This window comes from Galeopterus variegatus, unplaced genomic scaffold (genome assembly GCF_000696425.1).
Source record: "Galeopterus variegatus unplaced genomic scaffold, G_variegatus-3.0.2 Scaffold1379, whole genome shotgun sequence".
Classification (NCBI taxonomy): domain Eukaryota; kingdom Metazoa; phylum Chordata; class Mammalia; order Dermoptera; family Cynocephalidae; genus Galeopterus; species Galeopterus variegatus.
In genome coordinates this window covers 105,170-112,644 of record NW_007727490.1, presented here as the reverse complement: position 1 = coordinate 112,644, position 7,475 = coordinate 105,170, and positions in this window count along the sequence as shown.

The window sequence follows — 7,475 nt, the reverse complement described above, 5'->3', positions numbered from 1 at the left end:
TTGATGTATGTTACTTCTCGTTACTGAGATTTGGTAAGTTACAGGGCTAAGGAAATACTCAAGGCAGGGGCAAAGTTTACCTCTCAAAACGTTTCTGGGTCTGCTGCAACAGAGAAAATTAGGCAATAGAGACCTCAAAGCTCAACGCCATTGGGCATATGTACTCTTATTACAGCACATTTTGAGATGTAAAAACTCCAAATTAGAGACTATGTTATGGTGCTCTCATCGATTTTGTACCTCATGACACACACATCAGCAACTTTTTTGTTTTTAAACAATACTGTCAACTTCTTTTTCTATTCAATACCTGAGATGCTGAAATTTTTTGGAGAAAAAAAAATTCACACGAACACACAAATGGGGATTTCTTTAAATTCCTGTTTTCTGATCTCAACTGGGCCTTTGGTGTGTTCTTGTGACCCTCCTCTTTGTGTCCTTTTCATCCCTTCATTCCTCCCATTCTCACCTCTGGAGGAGAAAGGGCCTTTTCCAAAGTGACACATTCTAGTTATTACTATGTGTATTAGTCTGTTTCTGTTGCTTATAACAGAAATACCTGAAACTGGGTAATTTATAAAGAAGCAATATTTATTGCTTACAGTTGCTGAGGCTGAGAAGTCCAAAGTCCAGGGAACACATCTGGCCAGAGCCTTGTCCTGGTGGTGACTACAGCAACTCAGAGTGAAGGGGAGAGAGAGAGAGAGAGAGAGAGAGAGAGAGCGCTCCTCATGTGCTCTCCTTTTAAAGCCCTCCAAACCCACCCACGACCACCATTAAACCATCAAATGGATTAATCCGTTCACTGTGGCATGGTCCTCACAATCTAATCACTGCCTCAGTGAGTTTGGAGGGACGTTCGGTCTATAGCGCTATGAGAGGTGGTCAATGTTAGCAAGAGAGAAGATGGCTTTTCTTTCAGGGATCCTTTCTAAGGGCTCCACCATTGCTCTGCTAGAATGAACATAAGAATGAGTCTCTCCAGGCTCAGGTACAAGAGACAAAAAGGTCTGTATAGTCTGTCATAGAGGAAGGGCAGATTGGAGCTGAGACCCTTAAGGGAGGGCAGGGTAGTAGACAGAGAATGAATGGGACGACCAGAGGGGAAGAGACTTCTGGCCTTCCATGAGTGGAATGGAGGGGGATCTAATGGTCAGCAGTTAAGAAATATATTGTCCCAGCCACTGGACTCTGACTGGTTTGTGACTGACTGTAAGATCGGGTCCATGTGGGGCATCAGGTCAAGCCTCTGTAGGTTTCCCTAATCCACTCTTTCATTCTTCCTAGGGACTCTCTGCAATCTTTCATGTTCTTCTTTCACATGCCAGTAGGTGACGTCTTCCATGTCACTGAGAAACTAGAAACCTCCAGATGGACTCTCCCTCGGTTTCTTGAATTCACTGTCCCATTACCGATGCAGTAGTACATCCTCATCGGTCCTTGCCTCTTTCCATTCTGTCACAGTGAAAAAGGTCCCTTACTCTTCTTTAAGATTAATTACTCTAGCTGCACTTATTTCTCGGGACCTTGCTCCATTAATCATCCCATTTCTCTCCTATATCTCCAGTCTTGTTCTTTCTCGTATTTTTTTTTCACTTATCATCTTTAGCACTGAAGCACCCTCAAATCTCTCCTACACTAAAAACAAAACTTCCCTCGCTCTCCCAGCCCCTTTACTATTGTTTGCACCTCTCTCCTGCCCTCTAGTTGCAAGTTTTTTCAAAAAGTGCCAGCTTGCCCCAACGTCACTTACTAGCTCGTCACTTCATGCTGCAGGCTGGTATCTATTCCCACCACTTCATCGATATTGCTGTTTCAATGCAAGACAACCGAAGACCTATCGGTAGCTACATCTGACTATATTTCTTACCTTAACTGACCTTCCTGAAGTGCCGCTTTGTTTTGTGTATTTCTCTCTAAGATGATCAAGCCAGAGACCTGGGAGCCATCACCTGCTACTCTGGACATTTGTTGACCAACTCCCTAGCATGTAGTCCTCTCTTACCCTTTAAACAGAGCTCTGAAATGTCCAGCTTTATAGTTTGGGTGATATTGACCCCGTCCTATCTCCAGGGAAGGGCCCTTGCTTCTTTAATCCAATCAGCAAATCCCATCTTCCTGGCTGCAGTGATTCCTTCAAGGAGGAGTAAATAATTCAAGTCAGCCAATCAGGGTCACTAAGACTCACTTCCTAAACCCTTATTGGAGCCGCCAGAGAAGTGGACTTGTTGTCTACCAGACCTGAGGTATATCGCCTCAGGAGTTGCTAGCAAAGTTTGGAACATACAAAAAAGAGACCTGCTTGAGAGCAGTCCGTGCTGAGGAGAGGACGGGAGAAGTGGAGAAGAGCCAGAGTAGGTCCTGGTCATAAATCTTGAGTGTTGGGTGAAGCCTTTCCTGAAGTTCCAGATCTGTTCTCAAAATGCTGATTTCTCAGTTAATCTCGTTATTTTGTTTAAGCCCTGTTGGTCATGTTTTTCACTTCTGTAATCAGAGTTCTGACACAAGCTCCTTCATCTAAATCATTTCTCCAAATATTATCCAATATTTTGCAAGTCTATTGATGTTTAATGAGAAGTTACTGAATGAGATTTAATAAGCAAGCTCAACTCTAAGTTAACAATGAGGGAAGTTACTGAATTCTGCAACAGAGTTCCACGACAAGAAGGCTTCATGGCTGATTGATTCAGCAGTTCAACCATGTCGCCAGACTCCAAGATTTTTTCTTTCTCTGCTATGACATCTTCAGTGCTGGTTTAATCATGCAGTCTGGTAACAAGATGGATATAGCAATGACTCAACCAGACGTGACATCTAGAGGATGGAGAGAAAACAGGCTTTATGTGGCTTCCTCTTATCTCTGAGGAAACCTCTCCCTGAAGACCTCCAGCAGATGTCTCACCACATCTCTGGCCAGAATTGGGTCAGAGTCCAATTCCCGAATGAGATATCCTGAAGCAATGGGCTTCTCTGCAGGCACATGGCTGTGTAGAAGGGGGTTCTGTTAGGAAGAAAAGAGGGAGACTTGGAAGCTTGGGAGGAAGCCAAAGGGGTCCACTATGGTGACAAACAAGGGCTTCATGACCTGGCTCCTGCCAACTTCTCTGGCCTCGTCTTTTGCCACCCACCTCCTTGTGTTCCACCCTTCTGCTCTAGTGACCTGAATTCTGCTTTTCTGAACACACTATGCACTCACTTGCACATCTAGGGCCTGAAAGTGTGCTGCTGCCTTTGTTCTAGAAGGCACTCCCAGGTCCACACCTTCTATCCATCTTTTAAGATTCACCTTACACGTTATCTTAGCACTTCCCCCAAGAGTTCTTCCCTCACTCCCAACGCTTCAGGGGGGCCTTCTCCACTCCCAACCTGCTTTGCCTGTCCTACTAAAGTGTCTATCTTGTATTGTAACATCCGTTTACTTCTTCGTCTCCACAACTAGAATAGGACCTCGAGGGCAAGAATTCTGTCTTGGTCTCTGACGTACTACACAATGATTGAGGCCTAGAAGGTGCCCAGTAATTATTTTTTAGTAAGTTTCTCAATTCCATACTTCATGCTCTGAGCCTGCCCAAATAGTCCTGGTAAGGCAGGATATTCCTCCAGTCCTTCATACGACGTATTCTCCTCCTTTCAAGGACAACTCAGAGAAATTTCTTTAAGAAACCTTCACAGGTTAAGCTGTTGAAAAATACTAAAAGTTTCTAAACCTTCTGTGAGCTCAATGCATTTCAATATGATCTCTTTGACAAAGTATTTCTAAAATACACTTTATTTAGGTATAACTCATATACTATAAAATGTACCCATTTTAAGTGTACTCTTCTATGAGTTTTGACTAAGTTAGACACCCACGTAATCACCACCACAGCAAAGATGGAGAACGCTCAAAATTTCCTCACGCCCCATTGCAGTCAATCCCGTCATCCCTGGTGCCCGGAAACCATTGATCTGCATTTTCTTGTTCCAGAATTTGATGTAAATGGAGTCATATCGTATGTGTTATTTTGTAAAATATTCAAACTTTTGCCCATTTTTTATTGTGTCGTTTTTCTTCTTACTCTTGTTATTACGTTGTAGGAGTTGCTAACATGTCTGGATATGAGTCCCTTTGTCAGACACGCGTACTGTGAATATTTCCTCCCAGTCTATGGCTGGCCTTTTCACTTTAACAGTGTCTTTGCAAGCGCACAGGTTTTTTATTTTTTATGCAGTTCAATGTCTCACCTTTTTCTTTGTTTGTGTGTTTGTGTTCTAAATTATAAATATTTTCTCGTGTTTTCTTCTAGCTGTAGCTTTTACATTTAGGTCTATGATCTATTTTGAGTAATTTTTGTGTATCGTGTGAGACAAGTGTGAAGGTTTACAGAGATCCAGTGGTTCCGGATCCATTTATTGAGAAGACTCTCTTTTCTCCATTGAGTTACCTTGGCACCTTTGTTGAAAATCAATTGACCATGTATGTGTGGGTCTATGTCTGGGCTCTCTGTTTTATTCTATGGGTCTATATGCCTCTTCATGTAATCAAGACTGAACTGTCTTGATTACTGTAGCTTTATAGTAAGACTTAAAATGAGATTGTGTAAGTTCTACAACTTAGTTCTTTTAAAAACTTCTTTTAGCTATTCTAGCTCCTTTGTGTCTTCATATAAGTTTTAGAATCAGCTTGACTTTAGAATCAGCTTCTGTAAACAAGCCTGCTGGAATTTTGATTGAAGTTATGTTGAATCTTTAGATCAATTTGAGGAGAATTGCCATCATAACAATATTGAATTTTCCAATTCATGACCATCATACGTCTTTCCATTTATTTAGGTCTTCTTTAATTTCTCTCAGCAGTGTTTTGTAGTTTTCCATGTACAGGTCTTATGTGTAACATATTCTGTTACATTAATCTAAGTACTTTTTGTTTTTGAGGTTATTGTAAATGGTAGAGATCCTACTGATTTTTGTATATACACTCTGTATCTTCCAGCCTTGCTAAATTCACTTAATATTTCTAGTAGTTTTTTTTGTAGATTCCTTAGGATTTTCCACATACGCAATCATGCTGTCTATGAATAAGGACAGTTTTACTTTTTTTCTATCCAATCTGAATGCCTTTTATTTCTTTTTACTGCTTTATGCACTGCCAGGACCTCTGCTGTAATGTTGAATAGAAGTGATAAAGGTGCGTATCCTTGCCTTGTTCCTGATCTCAGAGGGAAAGTGTTTGGCTTTTTTATCATTAAGTACGATGTTTGTTGCAGGTTGTTTTGTAGATGTCTTCTATCAGGTTGAGGAAGTCCCTTCTATTCCTAGTGTATTGAAAGGTTTGTTTTGTTTGTTTTGTTTTAATCATGAATGGGTGTTGAATTTTGTCAAATAGCTTTTCTAAATCCATTAAGAATGTCCTATGATTCTCCTACTAGAGTGAATTTTATTGACTGATTTTTGAATATTAAACCAACTCAGTCTCAAAGAGTTGTATTCTGCCCATGCCCACTTTAGTATTAGCAGCAGACTCAAGGGAGACCTACGCAGATTTCTGTTGCTTTATCTCTGTGTAGTTCCTTCCTCTCTAGTACTTTGCCTCATGACTTTCAGTCACATCAGCCTCACCAGACTCCAATCTCTGTCTCAGTGAGATGGCCAGACTCTGTTTGGGTTCCACCTCCCTGCATAGCTTTTGTAAAGTGCCACGAGACAAAAAGTCAGGGTTATCATAGGGCACACCTCATATCTTTCCCTTTTGTTAAAGGTCACTATTCTGTCCTGCCTATTGCTCAGTGCTGCCATATATATGTTAGTTTATGGTGTCCCGTACCAGTTATTCTGATATTGTTGAATGTTGAAGTTAGCTGGAAAGATCCTTGATGGCAGGGGTAACATTTGTTCTTTTCTCTGATTCTTGAGTATCTAAGGACTGTTTTGTCTCAGTGAATGTTTATTAAAGATCTGTCTAATGTAATGAGTCCTGACCATTTTGGTCACCTCCTTTTTTTTTTGAAGCTGGCATTTCATTGAGCAATTAACCCTATTCCAGGCACTAATCAGTATTTGACTTTTGTTATATTTTCATAGCTGCCTATGATATTGGTATTACGTTTTACAAATAAGGAGATGAGTATGTAAAGTGATGAAGATACTTATCCAAGATCAGAGTGTTTGAATTAAAATTCATCTCTGGTTTCAGAACTCAGCCTTTTCCCTGTTCCAGTGTAATCTTCCTTTGATATTTTGATAAGATTACTTATGTATCTTGCTCATAAATAAGATTATAGACATGTACAAAAATGTGTGTACAATTTCAAAGGATTCACCAAGCCCTGGAGCCCTTCCATAGATGAGGCTAGACACAAACGCCAGCACGACGGCCCCCGTGAATGTAACCAACCACACCACTCATTGTCATCTTAAATCCCTGGTGACATCTGAGCTTCCCCTCTCACTTCTTAGTGGGTCTACATGAGGGCACTTTAAAAACTTAGTGGAAAGACTTGTACTATCTCTTAATTCTATTTTTTCCACAAACTTTGTGAGTACCTTAGTATTACTTTTTACAATTATACCTCAAACCTTGTAAGACCACCACTCCCCTGCTTGTGACCCTGCCCCCAGCAGAACCTAAGATGAGTCCACATGGACACGTCCCTCATGACATTTCCTCTCATGCCATCCCCTGCACTGTGTAAGACTTAAGAAATCGATCCCAAGAAGGATGCTGTATTTAGAACATTTTCCCATAAAAGACCATCAGAACTAATTCCATCATGTCTCACTCCCGAGTTCATCTCAAACACCCAGAGCCTGGAGGCTGAGAGGCATGGTCCCTTGCCACAAGTGAGCCCTGGGTCCTGCCAGCCAACCCTGCTTCATTCCCAATCCAGGCACTTTCCCGTTCTCCTGGGTGGTTATTTTGCAGTCTTTTTCTCCAGTATTCAAGACCCCCTTCTCCACCCTCACTTTCAGCTGATGGCCTTGTTTCCCTTTTCACTTAGAGAACTTTTTCCGATCGCATAATGCATGTCCACTAACTCCCACAGCCACATCTACTCAACTACCTGTGTCTGACCTCTGCTCTTGCTCTCTCGCTCGCTCTCATTTCTATAGACTGTCCTTTTCCAAGGTCCATCCCTTCTTTTGGGTCTTAGATACCATTCTCCTTTTGTCTTTTTAAAACCATTGCTCTAAGTTTTTGCTTTCTACTGCATCAACAATTTTCCCCTTCTACGGATTCATTCACATGAACATACAAATATATTATAGTAGCTCTCATCTTTTTTTTTTTTTCTCCTTTTTGTCTTTTTTCGTGACCGGCAACGGATCGCAACCCTCAGTGTCACGCCCGCACCGGACCGGGCCCGGCAACGGGATCGCAACCGTCGGTGTTGCGCCCGCACCTCGTTCAGTCAGTGAGCGGGAACCTGTTTCCACGTGGGATCCGAACCTTCGGCGGGAGTGCCGCCGCGCTCCCAAGCAGTGCACTCTCCAGTGCA